This window comes from Diadema antillarum, unplaced genomic scaffold (genome assembly GCF_040938485.1).
Source record: "Diadema antillarum isolate AM-2024a unplaced genomic scaffold, OU_Dant_1.0 seq00000783_RagTag, whole genome shotgun sequence".
NCBI classification, from domain to species: Eukaryota; Metazoa; Echinodermata; class Echinoidea; order Diadematoida; family Diadematidae; genus Diadema; species Diadema antillarum.
Window position 1 is genome coordinate 740,454 of NW_027271671.1, and position 22,683 is coordinate 763,136.

At 38.3% G+C, this 22,683-nt stretch overlaps 1 pseudogene; it reads right to left on the minus strand.

Moving 5' to 3' along the window:
* Window positions 1-20,342, minus strand: part of LOC139739124 (uncharacterized) — an 87,160-nt pseudogene extending 66,818 nt beyond the window's left edge.
* Between the last annotated feature and the right edge of the window lie 2,341 nt (window positions 20,343-22,683).

A 22,683-nucleotide genomic window follows, 5' to 3' on the forward strand; every position in this document is an offset into this window, starting at 1 on the left:
TCAATAACCTATCGTAGAGTATGCGTAATTTATTGTAGTACTGCGTGAACAATTGAAAAAAAATTATTCAAACAAATTATTATCAAACATAATGCAGGAGACCGCCTTTTTAAACAAAAGTTTGATTTTGATGACGACCTCTGAAAATTATGGTCAACTTGTCATTGGAAATCATTTCATACTAAATCTTATGGAGGTGAGTAAAAAAAAAAACCATCAGCAGGCGGGAGAGTATAGGACGCGTGTATGGAAGTGCAGTTTTTAGTAGAGGATTTTGTTTGGATTTATATACACATAAATTTTGTTTGTAAATGTGTATATGTGTATGTGTATGTGTATGTGAGTGTTCAAGTTCAAGTTCAAATTCATGTTCATTTCCATCAAATAAACAGAGAAAATTATATACAATGTATAAGCACAACATATTTGTAATAATTGCAAAAACGTAAAGTGTGGGTGGACGTGCATGTGTATTTTTTTCTTTTGTTTTCATTCGATAATAAAAAATATAGTAGAGTTAAACACGGATATAACAGTACGGCGCAAATTTCACCTACATACGTCTTTGCGTATTTTTCACTTTTTTGTTGTTGCTCGTCAACAATGTTTCAAGGACAATTCAGACTAACATAGGTCTTAAGGTTGTCACGGGTTCGTCTGGATGGATAAAACTGTCATGCTTCGGGGAAGTCCCAACATACAATGTTTGATCGATCTAAAGACTTAAATAGCACTTATACCCTCTCTACGGACACATCGGTGACTCCTGAGATCTATAGAAAGAGGGGGAGTGTCATGGCAGAAGTGTGAAAAGACAGAGGATTGTAAGAAGAACGCCCAGTCTGGCGTCGAGATAGCCTGAGGGTACGGCAGCTCGGTCTTTGGTCTCCTTTTCCTCTTTCTCCCCTCCCTCCTGATTGTCATGAATTTCCTGACCTCGATTTCATTTTCACACTCACTTTCCATCTTTATTGCTTTATCGTGAATTTTCATGGGGGAAATTTAACTGAAAATTATGCACGCCCTATATCGTACTGAGTGTTTACGTTGGGATGTTGAATTAAACATGTTTAATTGTTGAACAGCTTCAGACCACCTATCCTTGTCTCTTTTATCACACACACACACACACACACACACACACACACACATACACACACTCACTTTTTCATCACAAAGCACTCCTAGCCTTATTCAATCCCTTTCCTTCTCATGACTATTTCATAAAGTTTACCCAGCCCCTTTGCACCATTCCTTACTGTCCAGTCGGATGTTATGCAAAGTTCTAATTGGTGTGGACGCAGGCTGCCCACTTAACTGAGCTCTGCAAGTCCGCAAAGTGTGCTGTCACTGTTGACACCAGTTTGACCTGAAGACAAGTGATACCTCGCAACCTGTGTATTATAATTATGCTAGCCGAACGTAACACTACTGTACAATACATTCATACCGTAGTTCTGCCTTGCTTCTCTGTGATAGGAATTGCTCCTTTAAATACTTCTGTACATTATGCACCTACTCCAGCAGTATTAGTACGGATTAGCTATTTGGTGTGAACCTTTGACATGAGAAACATGTAGTGAAACTCTTCTAATGATACGTGATACAGGAAGCTTAAATTTTTGAGCAGCACTCTAACCTACGAGTATAGTCACAGAGAAATACCAGGCCGAGAATTTCCGTAATCTGTAACCTTTGGAATTAATTAAAGATTCAAAGACAGATTGCAAGGAATTGTGCAGGATGTCTACTTGATTTTCACAGTGAGCCTGGCTATCTGTGTGTGTGTGTGTGTGTGTGTGTGTGTGTGTGTGTGTGTGTGTGTGTGTGTGTGTGTGTGTGTGTGTGTCGGGGGGAGGGACTTCAGTGGGTCTCTCTCTCTCTCAGCCACTTACGTCAGTGCAAACTTACAGGAATTGAACATTTCACGTCAGTGTCGATGCTTTTCTGGTCGACTTTGCTACAGGAGGGAACGTCATGGGGAAGTGTACCATTGTGGTTCAAAACATGAGATTTCTATCTTGAGAAATTTGCGAACTGATAGACAAATTTTTCCTTCTAAATCCTTCATGATAAAATTCAAAGATTAAAGTGAGCTGAAGCGATGTGTTCTGCAGTGTATATAGAGCTCTGCGGAAAACAAAGTGACACTTTAAAGTCTCATGATGTTGGATGTTGATGAAATTTCTACCATTCTAACATCCATGAGTATCAATGTGTGGAAATTAACGCCTTTATACAACCCAGGACTATCATTTCGGTACTTTCTTTAGATTGGTGCCATCACTATAATTACCATCGAATTTAGCAAATCTTTACAATTTTCCCTTGACAAAGAGTAACAAATAATTCTATAGCATTCAATTAATGAATTAGCCTTATCTATGAAATGAAGGAATTATGATCTTGACTGCACTCATTTCTCTATGCAGAGACATCCGAAGGATAATCGAAAATAAAGTTTAAAATGGTCTACAGTGTTGCGGGAACCCCATATGAATGAAACCATAGAAGTGAGAATTATTTGTGTGACAGAAGAATATATGATGTTTTCAAATCAAGTAATGGGAAAAGAATTATACACTCCCTGCGTTTGAAAGGAGAGACAAACCAAGTATGTTAAATTGAGAGAGGATGACATGGAGAATTGAGAGATCGCAAGAACATTGCGATATTGGCGTCTTGTTACACGTCCTCCACATTTTGGCCCAAATTGAGTCGTCAAAGATCAATGGGTCGGAACACGCGTCAGCCAAAGACGTGGTCATTACGCCCAGACACAGGACCGACGTCTTTTGTCTGGAAAGAAAGTCATTTGGTGTCTTCTCATTGTCCGTCCGATCAGGATTATCTTTGTCATTTGTACAGCAAACTGTCTTCAATCATTCATGCAGTCGGCAGCAGTTCTGGGTTCCGGAGTGTGTGGTTAACACGTTAATGAAATAATGGACATTTTATATTTGAGCATTAGCTGTTCAATCTAACAGCACCGAGAAGTAAGGGAGACAACGTGAGGCCTTTTAGGGCCAAATTGTATCCTTCTTTAGGCCTTAAGCGTAGAACATGATTCGAGTGGGAGCACGCCATATGTTTCTTATTAGGAGCTTTTTTATATAATGACAGAAAAGGAGAAAAGAAAATAGGAAGAATCAAACTTCATCTCCTGCGCCTGTTGTTAATTCTTTGTTTGTTTGTTTTTTGTCGCTTTTTTTTTTGAAATCCCGATCCGCTTCAGATTCGATTCTTAGATTGAATCTATTCTTGTTACTTTCTCTGTACTTTTTCCCAACCTTCATTTCCAGCGGAAATAAAAAGCACTTTAACTATTTCTGTAACCTGATTTTCAGATGGAGAGATACTGGAAACAAGGCTCAAGACCTTTGGTGCTATCTTGAGCTTTAAAGGTTGGTCATCATGGTGTTCTCTTGACTTAGCGACCAGAACTTAGCATTCTTCATTCAGTGGATCGACAGCTATGACACAAAACTGAAACGATTCGAAAATACTATCGTTCGTCTAACGGATTTCGGATGGTTGGTTGTAACTTTTGTTTTGACGCTCAGAGTGCCTGGAGGGAAGTGTTTGTTGATTAACCCTTCCTGTACCAATGAGTCAAAACATGTGCACAATGTATTTCACACAAAAACCTATGAGCAAGAAAATGACATGGCACGCAGAGAGTTAAACCTACGATTTGCCTCAGCGGGAGCGCCGGGTAAACATTCGACGACACATTCACGTCACAGGCTCATCACATTCGGTGAGCGTTGCAAGAAGTGCCCCCATTACAACCTCGACTATAAGGCAACTGCACTATCATGCACTATGATATATGTCGAGGTAAAATAATGTACAGTATCATGCAAAATATTACATTCCAAATTAATGGTGAAACGTTAAGAGATATAGGAGATGTTATAGTTACAGAAATTCTCTCAAGAAAGACAACTTGTCTTTAATTGGAGTAATACAGCAGATTTTTTTTTTTTCATTTCAACACTTAGGATAACCACAATGCACTCCCGTTATAACGAGCACGGTTATAACGAAATTCCGGTTACAACGAAGTAAAAATTCTGACCACAACATTATCAGCTCTATGTTTCTTATTTGTTCGGTTATAACGAAATTACGATATAACGAAAGAAAACTGCAGGTCCCGAGGATTTTGTTATAACGGGAGTCCACTGCATATACTTTATGACTATGATGTTTATACATCTATGCAGTCTCCACCGACTTTCTGAGATTCCTCTAGTGATCCGAAGTTCATTGCAGTCACCGCAGCGTGAATACTGCCATCCCAAAGTCTCCTAAAAATCATTTCAGATGCATGAAAAGGAAATATGAATATACAGTAATATTATGCATGTATATATGTATATATGTGTATGTATATATATATATATATATATATATAAGTAACAAAACTGCAACAAAGTTCATGCTGTATTCACCAACGGTTTATTTCTTCACACAAATTTTCGAGCGTCTCGCCGCCCTTTCTCAAATGTTGCTTGAGAAAGGGCGGCGAGACGCTCGAAAATTTGTGTGAAGAAATAAACCGTTGGTGAATACAGCATGAACTTTGTTGCAGTTTTGTTACTTATCTTTTTATCTTGCCAACACGTGGACTACCTTATCAACATATATATATATATATATATATATATATATATATATATATGTGTGTGTGCGTGCGTGTGTGTGTGTGTGTGTGTGCGTGCGTGTGTGTGTGTTCATATGTGTGTGTTTCTTTACTCTTTCCCCAATGGGAAGCTTCATAATTTGTACATTCAGCGTGGAGTGTGTAGAGATATATCCAGACTGCTATCTGATCTCCAGTGACGCCGTTATCTTGTTCTCTCAACACCAGTGGTCACAGTAGGGAAAGCTGTCGATCCTCTTCTCACACACTGATCGTGTCGATAGCATTCAACGTGATCTACTGGCCTGGCTTTAAAGTTGTCGGAAACTCCCAAGAACATGTATAATTCTATATCATGTGAACAGAGGCCCTGAGCTCATTGGATGGACTTAGACGTCATGACGTCACATCAACAGCGTTGCACGTGTCTCATTCACCAACGCAATACAGTCCGACCTCGATTATCCGGCCCTGTCTTTAATATCCGGAACTTTCTATCTAATAGAATGACGCATCCAGGCAGTGAAGAAAAAAGTGATTTAGACATGATTAGAGTTCCTAAAAACTCACGCAATTTATGACTTTATAGGTAGGTTCGTTTATCTTGCTGTTGTTGTTGTCCTCTTTCCATTTTGTATAAAGATGCATTTAAAAGTGCCAATCTACACTATTCAAGTTAGATGTTATGTAGTATGGATGGCAAAATCAAACGCACAAAATAAAACTAATCGAAAAAATCTGAAAACTTGACTCACCTTCGTCGGCCGAGAGTGCGAAGGTCCCGTAGAAGAGTTCGTCCGGGACATCGCTCCAATTCATGCAGGAGTAGCAGGGGCCGTAGTCCGGTATGCAGGCCACTGAGCCGTTGCCCTTATAAGACCGCATCTCGTCAGCCACGTTGTAACAGTCCCATTTACCTGCATATATACGTGTAGGGCAGACCATTATGTACTAACGGTGGAACAGGTTCAGGATTAATCATAGATTATTGGATCCACCAGGTTTTATGTCATCATAGATATGAAATGCATATATGGTATGAGAAGCTATTCAGGAAGCAGGCTTACGTTGTCACCTCCCCGTTAATTGACAAAGGACACGTGGATTGTCAATTTATAATTCGGTGTGCCTGCTTCGTCTTTCAATCTTTACTTATGTTCTCTGAATAATCACTTCAGTTAAATTGTAGACATTGTTAACACACAAACTTTCAGCACAATATACATTTCTCATCAAGGCAATCAAAGTCACCTCGACTGAAAACAAGCTTTTTTTACAGGATTGAACAATTCAGGCAAAACACCATGCCAGTGCATATCATTACAGCATGATGACAACTTTTTAAGTAATAAACTTTTCCCCCATCACACCATGCTATGATGGTAGCTATGTTATGCGTTCAAAGGAAAGAGAATAAGTGTTCACAGATGAATTTGATGCGTATGTGTCAGAGAGTAAATGCAAATAATCATTCTTTTCTTATAGAACGACGATAAGTGAGAAAAAAACCAATGAGACCATACCTATGAAACTTGAATTTGAAAGGTTGTTAGGCAATGATAATTAAAACAATGAAATTTTTAGACACATAAGCTTTACTCTGTCTAAAGGCTTGTGGAAAATTTATGATAAACCTTGTTGAAGTCATGTCACTGAACAAAAATCGAGAATCTAAAATCAATCTCTCAGAAACATATCCAGTGAGATGATTCTCTCAATAAAATACATGCTAACACCAGACAGGTGTATTCTAATCCATGCGATGAGTAAGCACCGATCATTAACAACATTGTCTTCCGCTGTTTTCTCTATTACGAACCTTGCATTATGGTACGCATATGTTGCTGACTGTATGAAAGAAATGGACTGCATGTGTCTTTGAAATAAGCTTTGATATTTCCGAACGATCTCGATTGTTGCTGTTGGTCACGCCTGCACGCATTGTACGGCTTACATTAAGCATAGATGGATTTGTCTGAAAGCCAACTTTGTAAGCCTCGTACGACGCTTTGATTTTATTGAAAAGAGAATTTGATGTGCTGTAAGCCACAATATACTTCTTTATAAGGATTGAAGTATGGGTGAAAACTTTGAAGACAAGTAAGTATGAATCACTTTATACAAAAATGTATAGCTACAGTATATAATCTGTGGGATTTTCAGCTAAATGCATTATAATCATATATTGTATGTCCCCCCAAAAAATACAATCGGGTTTTCGCATTGATAATACCCAATATGATTAAACCGTCTAAATGCTACTTCAGGGTCTTTAGATATAACATCTGAGCTCTATTTTGCAGAAAATCCCATTCAATTTGATTAAGTGGTCACAGAGAAATTTAGATTGTTGTAAAGCATGTCAAGAGTCTGATTCTTCCAAGGTTAGCACTTGGATGCTCTAGGAACTGCATGTTAATGTGTGAACGCAATAGACAGAACTTGGAGGGAAGAGATTCCTGACATGCTCCACAAAATTCCTCATTTCTCTTTGACCACTGAAGCAAATCGAATGTAGTTTTCTGTAAGATTTTGGCAATGAGTTATAGTTTCATACCCTGAAATTGTATTTGGTTTGATTCACTTTTTACAAGTTATCGTTGCGGAGAATACCGTTGTAATTTTTTAGGGGACATAATATGGATATAATTATGTCTATTGTATTTCATGTGCTAAAGTGTCTGTTAGGGTTTACTGTATAGCCAGCTAGAGCAAGTCTTTGTCGTGCTAAAGACTGCTATATTTTTCTCATTTCATATATTCCATTCCTCTTGTTATTCAAGGAAGAACTATATAAAACTTGGATTGACACAGTGAGGAGCCATTCGGCTTGTAGAGAAAGAACAATTTGGTGGTAGAGAAAATGTATCAGAAGCTAGGAGCAGTCTCTGGATTGTCCCGAATGTTCGAAGAGTTCTGTAGCTCTTCAGACAATTTAGTACTTCTACCGGCCCCTTCGTTCTCGAATGAGTTAGATTCCAAATCAACTGTAATCAAATTCTCTAAAGTTCCTTCAGCAAAATCTCAAAGCCAATTTCTTAAAATTCTATGTTAAATTCTTTCACTTGAGATTATTGTGTATCTTCGGGTGACTAACTTTATTTGACTAAATCGTTACTTTATCTAGTACAGGTAAGTTAAGTTTACTTATGAACATTAGATCTCTTGTGCACCACGTATAAGTTTTATTACATTCTGCATATCTTGTGTTCTCGTTTTGTGATTTTTTTTTTGTCATTGACACACAGTATTTAACGCTTATAATATCTATTATTACTATGGAGCCTACATCCTACAAGCTTCTGCTTTTCGTAGGTTCCTCATATTACCCGTCATTCATATTTCCTTCGTCTTTGTTTGATTCCACCTCAAACTGATTATCTTGTGTTAAACTTATTTCTCGAAATCAAATGGAATGTAAAATCTGTACGAAAATGTGGAATATGGAACAATGAATAAATAGAAAAATGGATCAACGTAATTTTATGCTTCACTGTATTGACATTTGGCACTTATCCTGAAAAGTATAATGAATTAGTAAAATTGGACTGACACTCAAACACTGGGTAATAGTCCATGGGCCAAGACCCGAAAATGGGTTATTGGTACCACCTGAGGTGGTAAACCTTTTTGGTGTCATTTTCTTTGTCGGGCATAGGTATGCTTATCAAGCTATGATAGCATTTCCAAATGAGTAGCTTAGTCATAATATATGAATTTTTAACCAATTTGGTCTTGTTTTTATATCCCTATACTTCTGAATCGAAACTAACCGCTATACAAAGAAGAGCACTGTCTTCTGTATATCCACAGGTGTTCGGTTGTAAACGCGGTGCGCTTAGTCTTTATTCAAGGCAGCGAAGGGAATATCGAAAGGGTTATGATGTCCACAGCTGTCACACGGTGCGCTTAGTCTTTATATAGAACAATGTACTGTTATCATATCTAAAGTTCCCAATAAAAGGGATTATCTATACTGTTTTTTACCACCCTCTCAACAAATACATCAGTTTTAAACAAAAATCGCTCTTTTCATTTACAATATTATTCATTATAATGTATTGTAGTGTATCGGTACATTGTTTTTGCATTATCTTTCATTGTTGGATGGAAATAAAGCGACATTGGCGTGGTATTAGCGTTTTCACCGTAGCGTTTTCACCGGAAAATGATAAATAATTGAAAAATACGGTAAAATTCACGACGAATTGCTTCTTTGTTGTTGTTGTTGTTGTTGTTGTTGTTTTTAGATAAAGGGATATATACTGTATTATAAGCTTTGGATACTCCCTTCGCCGTCTTGAATAAAGACTAAGCGCTGTGGACATCATAACCTTTGGATATTCCCTTCGCTGCCTTGAATAAAGACTAAGCGCACCGCGTTTACAACAGAACACCTGTGAATATACAGAAGACAGTGCTCTTCTTTGTATAGCGGTTAGTCTCGATTCAGAAATATAGGGATATAACAACGAGACCAAGGTGGTTAAAAATTCATTTATTATGACTAAGCTACTCATTTGGAAATGCTATCATAGCTTGATAAGCATATATATGCCCGACAAACAAAATGACACCAAAAAGGTTTTGCCACCTCATGTGGTACCAATATCTGGCCTGGCCCATGGACTATAATGCATGTACTAAGTATCCCGGACAAATATAATGATTTATTGGAATGGCATTTTGATCAGTCTGAAAATGTGTTGGAGCATCCTGGACAAAATAACGAAATGATTCTTTGGTTTTTGACACTTAAACACGCAAAATTATGTAATATAGGCCTACGTATCGAGGAAAAATACAAATATCAGTACAGTTAGATTAACACTTCAGCAATCAGAAATATAATACCGTGTAAATGTACTGCATCGGGATATGTAACGGTGATTAATTAGATTTTGTGTGATTGTTGTCAACCTCAAAAATTTCTTGTAAATATAGCTTTATTGTTGCTTGTTCACTGTTATACTGCAAAAAGTCCGGCGTTAAATGTGAAACACCGAGCAGGTGTTAAATTTCTGGTGCTCATTTATGGTGTTAGATTAACACATCCGGGTGTCATTTCAAAATATGATTTTTTTTTAATTGTTTCCTAGTTACTGTTCTTCTTGTTGATTTTGAACTTCAACAACACAATCAAGAATTTTCCGATGAAGTGCTTGATTTTTGAAAAAAAAAGTGTAAACACCTTTACCCCACAGTAACACGAGTTGATGTGGTCTCCTATTGAAGCTGGACGGGAGTTATACCATTGGCATTAACACCAGCAATACTAGTATCAAATCAACATTATGCGGTGTCATTGTTGAATTAATACCAGCGCAGTGTCAAAAATATCACCAGCCACAGTATCAATTTAACACCACGAAGTGCCAGGTGAACACTTTTCAATACCATCACAACATACTTTCTACACCTGCGGGTGTAGTCCTCTATTTACACTTGATCGGTGTTAGATTTAACACCATGGGTGTTAAATCTAACACCGATTTGTTTGCACTAGTATTTGTAAGTGTCATTACCTGCTATGTGTTGAGAATAGGACCATAGACCTGGCTTATTTATGTCAACAGGTCCTTTGTTTTTTTAATTCTATTTACCAATAAAGACATGATTTCAAAAAATACTAACGAAGATACAACAGCATTCGTGACGAAAAATATGCGCTGAAACATCACTGTGGCCATTACTGAGGATGTGATTAGTGAAGTCGGACTGCTCAGACCACTGTCAGAACTTGTTTTTCCTTTATAAAAGGTTTTTATTCATAGTTTGCCCGCATGTAATATCTGCTATAGAAAACATCGGAAATCTGATATGACAGTGCGCTCTGACAAGAATGCGGAACCAAACGACTTCAAAATCAATATCATTATTTAATCTGACATGCCCAGTGTTGCGTTGTGAAACCAGAAACCTGCCGCTCGCGCAATTTCGTTCGCTTTAACCCCCACCACTCCCTCGTCGAAGTGGGTTAATAGAGGTGCTTTTCGTCACCCCATACTCATCAAATTAACGGACGTACCCCCGAGAGGCGGGGATTCTGTTTATATCTGCGTGCGTGTTTGTTAGTGCGAGGTTGAACCAGAAATATTGCATGCATATAATCTGAGTGGACATTAGTACGAAACTTATTATCAGAAAACCACTTCTCTGAGGATCATGTTTTAGCGATGTAGAGAGCTTTGAACGTGATTGACATTCAAGTAACCAATGAAGATATCTTCCGAACTAGCTTGTCTTACTCTAACATAGTTATGATGTACCGTATAGTGTCTTCTGAATCTGAAATTCTGCTTCACGAGCGTCCTGAATTCCACTAAATTTCTTTTGCTTACTGCGGTGACACTCGATATCATTCAAACACACTTGTCTAAGTTTTTATTATTTTATCCATTGTTACTATTTAAACTTTTTAGCTGAAGCTTGTCCTACTTTTGTTTTGGGGTTGTTGTTGTTGTTTTTTTTTTTCTCTGAATAATAAACATTTCTTGTCAGCATATAATCGATGATTTCATCTCTACTGTCGGTGAATTTTGTGAGTGTATCGGTTGTCACCGCGATTCGACTCAAGAATTGTATTGCGTCCATGTGTACCATGATCTATTTCATAATCGAATTGATTCCATTTTAGTGAGGGATAGCAGTGTTGATTGGAAAGCTGTGCAGGTGAGCATTATTGTCTTAAATTTTTCGTCCGGATATCGGATAACGGAAAACACACACATGATAAGAAAACTATGGGATTTCTTCCTTGGTTTTTTTTTTTGTTTTGTTTTGTTTTTTTTTTTTTGAGAGGGGGTGGTATTACCCACTTCCGAACAGAGACACAGCACGAAGAATTGGCCTCTCACTCGGTGCACTGACTCGTACACAGTACACAATTTTCCAGTTTTAGAAAGATACAGGAATTTTAATCTTTATGAAATGTGTTGCCATTCTGAGGATTAGCTATACACTTGGAAATCGAGAAGCTTTTAAAAATCTTGCAATAAACCAATTACATAAGATTATAACTAAGAGATACAAGGAAACACATTTTTGTTACTCTGCTTTATGAAAATATTTACAACTAACAATAGACAGCATAATTTATATTTTATAAAACAAATATAGCACCATAACACACACACACACACACACACACACACACACACACAAATGTGGTTTCTGGGACGTGATAGGTGAAATCGTTGTAGCCCTTTCCGTGCTAATATAAAGTTTAATGTGCACAAATTTCACACACATATACCTATGGACAAGAAATTAAGGTGGTACGCAAGGAGTTAAAGTGTCTCGGGCAATGCGACTGGATCATTTTATGCATGCACAAGGCGTGGGCGCTGAAACCTTCAGGTGGAAACGTGTTCGAGAGGAAACATTTCGAGATGATACAAATCTGAGAATATGTTTAGAGAACCCCGACAGCATTGAGATGAGGATGAGGTTCGTCTAAAAGCATGTTGCCTTGTCATGTATACGAGAGCTGCAATTCGTCTGGGTGGTTGGCATTCCCGTTCCAAGGACGAATGCATGACTGTTTTATTACACTTTGTGTGTGTGTGTGTGTGTGTGTGTGTGTGTGTGTGTGTGTGTGTGTGTGTGTGTATGTGTGCGTGTGTGTGTGTGTGTGCGTGCGTGTGTGCGTGTGTGTGTGTGTGTGTGTTTGTGTGTGCGAGTGCGTGAACGTGTCTGAAAATGGGGTTTTGTGTAAAAGAGATGTTGGTAATCCGGAGACGATTGATCAATAAACTGCCGGCGGAATCCGTTCTCAACCTCAATTTTTCTTTCATTCTTGCTCATTATTGCTACACAAATTGATTATCACCTGCCGGAGTCTTCGTTCCTTTGTACATCTGCAAGAAGACTTCACTGAAGACAGCGTTGTTTATTGTTATTGTTAATGTCTTTTTTGTGTTTTGTTTTTGTCTGTTTGTTTGTTTGGTTGATGGTCTTTGTATCTATTTTTTCTGTATTTTGCTGCTCAGACTCAGGGATCGATTGCGTCGATTCAAGACATTCTCTCATAGGAAAAAAAAACATGTTAATCGCTTTGGTAACAAGTGAGTGTCGGAAATCTGATCACGATTTAGCGAAAACGTGCTCCTGGGACAGGGACGTTTCACTTGGCATCGACGACGACAACGAAATTGGCCCGAGGGTAAATTGCTATATCCGAAGAGATATCATGAGGCAGTTTCATGCAGAAGTTTTGTCGTCAATACTGCACATCACACAGCCCAAGTGAACAAGAGGGACGCAAAACCCAGGTTTAACGCGGCTAGTAATTGAGCAACCTGTATGATACATCTGTTTCAGAGTAATTGCTTTTTGCAGCTACTTCCCGTGACATTGATTTTTTTTTTTTGTAGGTAGATTAGTTGGTTTAAGTTCTTTTTGCTTTCATCACAGTCTTACTTTTTAGAGACAAAAGAGGAAAGCTTATTCAGCCACTGGGGAGATTGCAGATGGTATTGTGAGTAAGCGTCGGGTTTATCTGGTCATCTTCATCTATGGCAGTTGCACCACAGGCGATCCGTCGCAATTCGTATGAAATACTCTTACTTGAGGCGAAGTATTTCAAAAGATCGCCTTACATAATCTTTAAGCGTGTTCGTCGAAGTTTTATTCTCACGGAGATATGGAGAGTGTGTATTGATATACAGGATGTCAGCTTGCTCCTATATTCTCGGAGGGGGGGGGGCAGTTCACCTTGGGCACTAAAAACAATCATTAGCTTGATCGATGTTTGAGATGCGGTCGCATCAAAATGGTTCTGCGATTTGTAAGTGAGGAGGAATGAATGGTAATTACCGCCGCGGTTTTGTGTTGACGTGATGGAATGAATGAGTACGTATTATAGCTTCAAGATCAAGTGTCACTGATCAAGTTCATGAAGTTTTTCATTTTGAATGCTTCTTCGAAAGATTTAAGCTTCTCAACTAGCCCTTTACTGTTTGTATAGTTATGATCATTTGCTCTTTTTATACAGCTTCCGTGAGGCCAAGTATTCTGTTACTTCCCAAATCAAAATAAATCGTCATGCAATGGATCTAGTGCATGGTGCACCCATTCATAAGTGCAACATTATAGTAGAAACAGGTTAACCCGAGAGCATGCAGGCGTCCCGCGTTCATTTGAGTTCCCCCATAACCTTCAATTAAAGGAGAAGATGCAGCCATGAATCGCAATATCGGCTTGCTTCGTACTTCATGACTTAGATTTTAATAATAGAAGATATTGGTTTCATTCATACACGTAATGGCGTTACTGTGTAGGATTCCAGTCTCCCATATACAAAAACAGACGTGATTAAAGACTGTTAGTCTGGGTGCCAGAGGCTGAACCTTGTTTTACCGTCCACCCAATGTTTTTTGATGGTTTTACCCTATTTCGGGGATGCTGAATCCGAATCCGGATGATGCAACTCTTGCATCCTTGAGGGTTTTGAGATATTCAAGATGGCCGCCAAGATGGCCGCCAAAACCGGAAATTCCCACGTATTTCCTTCTAAATGGTGAGATATTGAAAACAAGTGATGGTTTTACCCTATTTCGGGGGTGCTGAATCCGAATCCGGATGATGCAACTCTTGCATCCTTGAGGGTTTTGAGATATTCAAGATGGCTGCCAAGATGGCCGCCAAAACCGAAAATTCCCACGTATTTCTTTCTAAATGGTGTGAAATTGAAAAGAATTGATGATTCTCCCTATTTGGAAGGTGCTGAATCCGAATCTGGATGATGCAACTCTTGCATCCATGGAGTTTTTGAGATATTCAAGATGGCCGCCAAAATGGCCGCCAATTAAAACCGGAAATTCCCTTGTATTTCCTTCTAAATGTTGAGAAATTAAAAACAATTGATGGTTTTACCCTATTTCGAGGGTGCTGAATCCGAATCTGGATGATGCAACTCTTGCATCCATGAAGTTTTAGAGATATTCAAGATGGCCGCCAAAATGGCCGCCAATTAAAACCGGAAATTCCCATGTATTTCCTTCTAAATGTTGAGAAATTGAAAATAATTGATGGTTTTACCCTATTTCGAGGGTGCTGAATCCGAATCTGGATGATGCAACTCTTGCATCCATGAAGTTTTAGAGATATTCAAGATGGCCGCCAAAATGGCCACCAAAACCGAAAATTCCCACGTATTTCCTTCTAAATGGTGAGAAATTGAAAACAATTTATTTTTTTTACCCTATTTCGAGGGTGCTGAATCAGAATCTAGATGGTGCAACTCCTGCATTGTTGAAGATTTTGAGATAGTCAATATGGCCGTTAAAATGGCCGCCCAAAACGGAAGTTCCCATGTATTTCCTTCTAAATGGTGACAATTTGAAAGCAATTGGTGGTTTTTATCTTATTTTGAGTGTGCTGAATCCGAAGCTCAGGATACAACTCTTGCATCCTTAAGGGTCTTGAGATGATAAAGATGGTCGCCAAAAATGACCGCGAAAAACGGAAATTCATATGTAGACCCCCTATTTCCTTCTAAGTTGTGTAAAATATAAAACAGTTGGTGGTTTTACACTATTTTGAGTTTGCTGAATTTGAAGCTCCAGTATACAGCTCTTACTTCCTTGAGGGTTTTGAGATAATAAAGATGGCCGCCAGAATGGCCCCTAAATGGCCGTCAAAAACGAAAATTTCCATGTGAGCCCTATATTACCTTCTAATTGGTATGAAATTGAAAACAAGTGGCGGTTTCACTCTATTTCGAGGGTGCTGAATCCGAACCTGGTTGATGCAACTTTCATGTTCTTTTTTAAGGGTTTTGAGATGTCCAAGATGACCGCCAAAATAACTGTCAAAAATTGGTAAATTTTAGGCCCTATTCAGCACCCTCGAAACTTGGTTGTTGAAAATCGTCCATTCTTTAGGGTTTTTAGACGTCCAAGATGACAGCCAAAATAAGTGGCAGAAATTCCGATGTCAATATATTTTTTCTTTATGGTAAAATTTTTAAAATAAATTGATGGTCTTACCCTATTTCGAGGGTGCCGAAGGTCTTAAAAGGTTTTCGGACAACTAATGTCCTGTATGAACGGAAACTCCTTAACATGTTCTTATACTGAAATGGTGAAGTATTGTGCTCCAACGCGAAGCGGGAGATTAAACCCATGCAAGGTGAAAAGCAATAATTCGTATTCTTGAATTCAACTCAGTTGACAATGGTTGAGCGAATTTGTCAAATCAGCCAAAATTTATTGAAAGTCAAAATGACAGTCACAATGGTATTGTAATATACTGAGATATTCCGATATGTCTCAAACGGAACTTTAACACGTACTGGAAAAAAGAAGAAGTGATATTGACATCATACTGAAACGTACAAACGCAAAGAAAGATACGATTGAAAATGTCTTTATGCATAATTGTTATGAAATAATGTTTGTGGTCTCCAATGATATGGCTCCATAGATGTAAAGTTAATCCTTTTCGGCTATCAATATCAAATTATGGCATGTTGGTATTTGGTGTTGAAACTTGTCTTGTATTCTGACGAGTCTCGCCTCGTATTCTTGTGAAACTTGTCGCATATTCTGATTAGGTCATTGGAAATGGTTGCATCCATGAACACTATAGTAGATATCAATAAGGGTAATTTCAAAAGCACTCTGCGCGATTATGATATTTGTAAGTACTGGATTATCAACTATTACCTTCCATGTTGTCGTTTGATTTTTATTTAGCTTTTTTTTTTCCAAGGCGCGTTACCTGTGATTTGTCCGTCCCCTCGTGTGTGTTTGTAATAGATTATATATACATATATACATACATAATGTTACATCATATTGAAGAAAAAATTGAAGCATAACAATAAAAATGTCCCACTCGTGTCTTCAACAATGTCATCAAGACCACCAATATAAACCAAATAACCAATTTGAGTGTTCATGGATAAAGAGATTAAAACTGCTCATGGATTAAGGCAGGTAATGTTGGGTAATTTCAGTACACTTCTCTACATCACTATCACAATATGATTTAGATGAACATGTCTTGTCCATTAATTGTTAGTGTTCAAAACTTATCCATTATATGTAGAGGAAACAGTGTAATCTTGCAATTATTCAACCGCATCTGTAGTCTTGAAGGGTTAATTATTGCTGGCACACTTGTATCGTACCAACTCAAAGATATCCAGTAGAGCTGGTTTCACTGTATATACAGCAAGTTCAAACTGTGCCATTGACGAAAACCATCAATTGTTATCAATTTCTTACCATTTATAAGAAGGAAATACATTGGAGTTTCCGTTTCGGCGGCCATTTTGGCGGCCATTTTGACTATCTCGAGGTGCATCATCCAGATTCGGATTCAGCACCCTCGAAATAGAGTAAAACCATCAACTGTTTTCTATTTCTCACCATTTAAAAGCTAATACATAGATATCTCCGGTTTTGATTGGAGGCCATTTTGGCGGCCATTTTGGCGGCCATCTTGAATATCTCAATACCCTCAAGGATGCGAGGTTTGCATCATCCAGACTCGGATTTAACACCATAGAAATAGGGTAGATCCATCAATTGTTTTCAATTTCTCACCATTCAGAAGGAAATACATGGGAATTTCCGGTTTTAATTGGCGGCCATTTTGACAGCCATTTTGGCGGCCGTCTTGAATATCTCAAAAACTTCATGGATGCATGAGTTGCATCATCCAGATTCGGATTCAGCACCTTCCAAATAGGGAGAATCATCAATTATTTCCAATTTCACACCATTTAGAAGGAAATACGTGGGAATTTTCGGTTTTGGTGGCCATTTTTGCGGCCATCTTGAATATCTCAAAACCCTCAATGATGCAAGAGTTGCATCATCCAGATTCGGATTCAGCACCCTCGAAATAGGGTAAATCCATCAATTGTTTTCAATATCTCACCATTAAGAAGGAAATACGTGGGAATTTCCGGTTTTGGCGGCCATTTTGGCGGCCATCTTGAATATCTCAAAACCCTCAAGGATGCAAGAGTTGCATCATCCAGATTCGGATTCAGCACCCCCGAAATAGGGTAAAACCTTCAAAAAACATTGGGTGGACGGTAAAACAAGGTTAGGCCCAAAAAGTGGCTTTGGCACCCAGACTATGTGGAGAACTGTGGACTGTAGAGAACTATTATAGGCAAAGTGAGGAATGAGACACTCGGAAGGTGGCAAGAACAGAGAGGTAGAAGATAGGGAGGAAAATAAAAGAAAAAGAAATGGTGACTCTTTATCTGCATTGCCAAATGACCTGAAATGATATAATTTCTTTGTAGTAGGCTTCATACATCCAGCATAAATTCATAACAAAATAACAGAGTAACATTCGAATATCGATCAGTGCCACATGTCTTGCACTGTGTCACCAGTTTGTCGTGTGTAATTACCACTCAGTTGTTGAAATCTACAGAGGCCTAAATTTTCGATTTCAGTGTTGTTTTTTTCAACACCATTATTGAGTTATTTTAGGCACTCTTTGCTGATATCCGTGCAGACAAGATTGTTTTCTAATGACACCAACGTGTGCCCACGCTAATTGAGGTACTATTGAAAGGATAATGGGGTTTGAGAATGGAGATGTGTGGGTATCTGTTCAGGTTTCGTTTACTCGCAGCAACTTGAATAAATATGGATGAGATTAACAGCATCCACGCACCACTCTACCCAAGTGTCTCAACTCGATCTCCAAAGCCCTCTCAGATTAGTTACATCCTATAGTGTCCAAAGTATTTAACGACAACAATTATCTCAGCAACTGCGATGTCCCACATAAATATAGAGCTCTCAAACCAAGGAACCTGTAAAGCAGGTAAGCACTTTACCGGCATGATAAAGTTGATGATTAATCTATCGTTTATACGATGTTTAATCCATGCAATATTTACTTTTATAAAATGGGTTCAAGAATGTAGCCAATAGGAAGAGCTGAAATGAGTCACGTGTGCTTTGGTTACTCAGTCCCATTGCACTGCGTGTTAAATCCTATTGCCGATCGTCTGTGCGCGCGGCGGCTCCTTTGAATTGCATGCATACGCGCTGTCAATCCTGTAAACAACTTCTAGTTCGGACTGCCGGCCGGCCGGCCTTTCTTCACTTGTGCATAACATGTGTGGCATACGTATGATACGTACAGTGTACAGTAGACCAAGCGTTGTGGGACCGGACGCGTACATGGAGTCACTTTGAAGGGCAAGTCCAACGATTTAGCAGGTTAATTCTCACGCCGTTTTCAGAGTATGTTGTCTAGTAGGCCTGTATGAGGAGTCTATATCAAGTCTTTAAGGTAAAGGGTGCATATTCTATGTAAAATAAGTAAGTTTTCATGCGGGAACTTAAGTGTCCGGAAACCCAACCCCCCATCATACTTATATGTGCGGGATTTCCGAGTGCGACGTGCGTAAATGTTTGGGACGAACATCTTCGGACGTTTTGACCCACAAAGGTACGTGAAAAACGCTGAAAAATGCTGTTAGTTTTCGAATTTTCGACCCATTTTATAAAACAAATGATGCACAGGATTATTTCGTGGCGTTAGTGGTTCGCCTCGTGCATGTTTCACAATTGTAAATACCCTCGAGTGCACTATACGCCTCCACTAACGCACTCTATCCTGTGCATCATTTGTATATTATAGCATGGCATTAGCTTACAGAGACGCAGTCATTGGCAGAACGTAATGAAGGGTGATTATAAGGTTTTATTTCTTGTCAGTATTTACCATCAATTGGGTCCAACGTTATGATATCGAAATAATATCAAGTTAAACTGTGTACTTACAATTTATAGTTTTATCATCATACTTGTCATCATTATAATCGCGTTATATAGTTCGATATGTGGTAATCATCCACATTTAGTGAAGATTTCCCACTTATGTGATACGTTGTCATGTTGTCAGTATACTTCTTTTGCTTTCACCGTAGCATCATTAGCAGCAGTCGTAGCGATGTTGTGGTGAGAATATCACCGTCATTTATGAAAGAAAAACAAATAAGTACCTTGACTGTATCTACTACCACAAGCATGACCATCAACTTCCAGAGTACATGTAGATAAAGTTCATTGATCAGCAGTAATGATCTTGAGTATTGATTTTTCATCCTCTGTGCATAAAGGAAATATTTCATAACCCATTTTTAATCATCATACCAGACTCATTAATGCCCTTTCCTATGGCTGAAGTCATATCTAAAACGTAACATCATTAGCTTATATACTATCAGTGACCTTTGGCCCCTATGTTTCTATCCTTCCCTCCAAATCACATTGACAATTGACAACCATGGAGGTATAACTGTTTACTTTACGGATTTTTAAATCTTTAATCAGCGCATCTGCCTTAAGTTTCACGCCAATCTACCGGAGGGATTTCTCTGAAATCATGTTCAAACCATGTTGGTTATCTTGAACAAATGGATGGACCAGCATCCTGCCTGGATTGACGTAGAAAAAAAGAGGATATCATCCGGAAAAATATCACGTATGCTTATACTCTCCGTATAACTGAAGGTCAGTTGCGATGGTTTTCCTCACATATTGCAAAAACTGTTAGAAAAACAAACAAACAAACAGCGTTAAGCAACGTTGTTGCTAAAGTTTTTAAACATTATTCAAGTCTTACCTTCCGTGGCAGCGGCGAACATAGCCAAGAAGTAACCTAGGAAAACGTGCCACGAAGTCATTGGAACAAAGGCCGTGTGCGTCTGGGTCCAGAGGGAAAAAAGTAGTGAAGACTTTGGGATCTGCTGATTGGTTCAACGTGATTGTTCCATGAGTTGGCATCTAGCGTTCCGATACCTGCAGAGATTAAAAAAAAACAGATGAAACACCAGACATTAAAAAAAAAAACATGAATTATATCATTATGGAATAAGGAGAAAGTTTTGACAGCAATTAGAAACATGGTCATTTCTCTGAAGTGTATCTGGTTCATGTTCCTAAAACCCTTTTTGATTACGTGTATACTGCATTGTTTCCAAATCTTAACTCGCGGAAGCTACAAAATGTTTGAATAAGTGGGGCAATCTTTCAGAAGCTAGACACCAACTAGAAATGTCGCTATGGCGACTGGTATGCCTCCGCCATAATGCATGATTCTATTAATAGGTCTAGATAGTATATATGTGGACAATGTGTGATTACATTTTCACAAAATTGGAAAAATATTAAAATGACAAGTTTGTCACAAATGTGTTGAATGTTCACTTTCATTGACCTAGGTTTAATTGGATGAATAGGAGAGCATGTATTTGGGATTTAAGGACTTTAAAGGACAAGTTCACCTTCATAAACATAAGGATTGAGAGAATGTAGCAATATTAGCAGAACACATCATTGAAAGTTTGAGGAAAATCGGACAATCCGTTCAAAAGTTATGAATTTTTGAAGTTTTAATGTAGTAACCACTGGATGAGAAGACTACTGCATTGTATGAATAACTTAGATGTCACATGCGTACAACAATATACGGAAAATACAAAGAGAATTTAACAAAATTTCATCTTTTGAAAAAAGTACACATTCCCTTGACTCGTTACCGACATATGTTAGGGGTAATATCATTCCCCCTGTCTTTAGAAAGAGGCAAGTCAAGTGCTCTTTTATTATGCGAAAAAAGTGAAAATATGTTGAATTTTCTTTACATTTTCTTTATACTGTTGTACGCATATGACTCACAAGCTGTAGTAGTCTCCTCATCCAGCGGTTCCAACACAAAAATTGTAAAAACTCATAACTTTTGCATCGATTGTCCAATTTTCCTCAAACTTTCACTGATGTGTTCTACTAATATTGCTGCATTCTCTCAATCCTTATGTTTATAAAGGTGAACTTGTCCTTTAACTTGACTTTGACCCATTCATACGTATATGCATTGAGTAATTTTCAAGGTATGGAGAAAAAGTGCAATTTCTGTATTGAATGGTAAATTGCTACCATTTTCTTCTGGCCTTTGACCCTAAAATTCATAAGATAATCACTGTCATGCAGAACACGCATAAATATGTAGTACGTCTCAAGATAACTCGAGCCACTTCCGAGAATTGGAGGAAAAACTTAGTTCAGCACTCTCACTTGATCTTTGACTTTTTGACCTTTGAGGCAAAAACAAAAGAAAAGAAAAAAACTTTCCAGAGAATCTCTATTAGGTTATACATGCATACACCAAGTGTAAAAAAAAATAATCCTGCTGGCATTGCATAAACATGACGGAAATAGTAAAATTTTGAAGAGTTGCCCTTGACCTTTGACCCTGACCTTTGACCCCATGAACCCTAAATTCTCTAGATAATCACTGCCAGTCAGTACATACTATGTTCCATGAAGATACCTTGAACAATTTCCAAGGTACAGAGAAAAAAGGTGAAGTTTTAACATCTTTACTTGACCTTTTGACCTTTGAGATTTGACCTCATGACCCAAACTTTCACCTGAGAATCTTAATTGGGTAGTACATGTATACACTAAGTTTCAAGAAAATATCTTCAGGCATTGCATAGAAATGGTGGAAACAGTGAAATTTTACGTATTTGACCTTGACCTTTTGACCTTTGACCTTGAGTATGTGCACCTAAAAGTTGATAGGCACAACTTCACCCCCTAATACACATACATGCTAAGTTTCATTAGGATACCTCAAAAGGTTTTGATAGTTACCCTGTCCACAAAATTCATTACAGACGGACGGAAGGACGGACGGACGGACAACCCGAAAACATAATGCCTCCGGCACCACTTCGTGGCGGAGGCATAAAAACTACACAAGTCAACTCTACATTTTCTCAACGCCTCAAGCAAGTCCTGACGAAGGACCGTCGAGAGGTCGAAAGCTCGGTATATATTAAAAACACTGAACAGAGAAAACAAAGCAAATGTTTTAGAAGCAAAGCACAAAACAGGTTAGTCATCGCACTCTTCATCAGCGAAGAATGTTCGGTACGTCAACCGAAAGAAATTATGAAACTACCCTTAACCACTGAAGTCGAACACAATGAATACATCCGGAAGTCTGCAAAAAGCTATATATATATATATATATATATATAT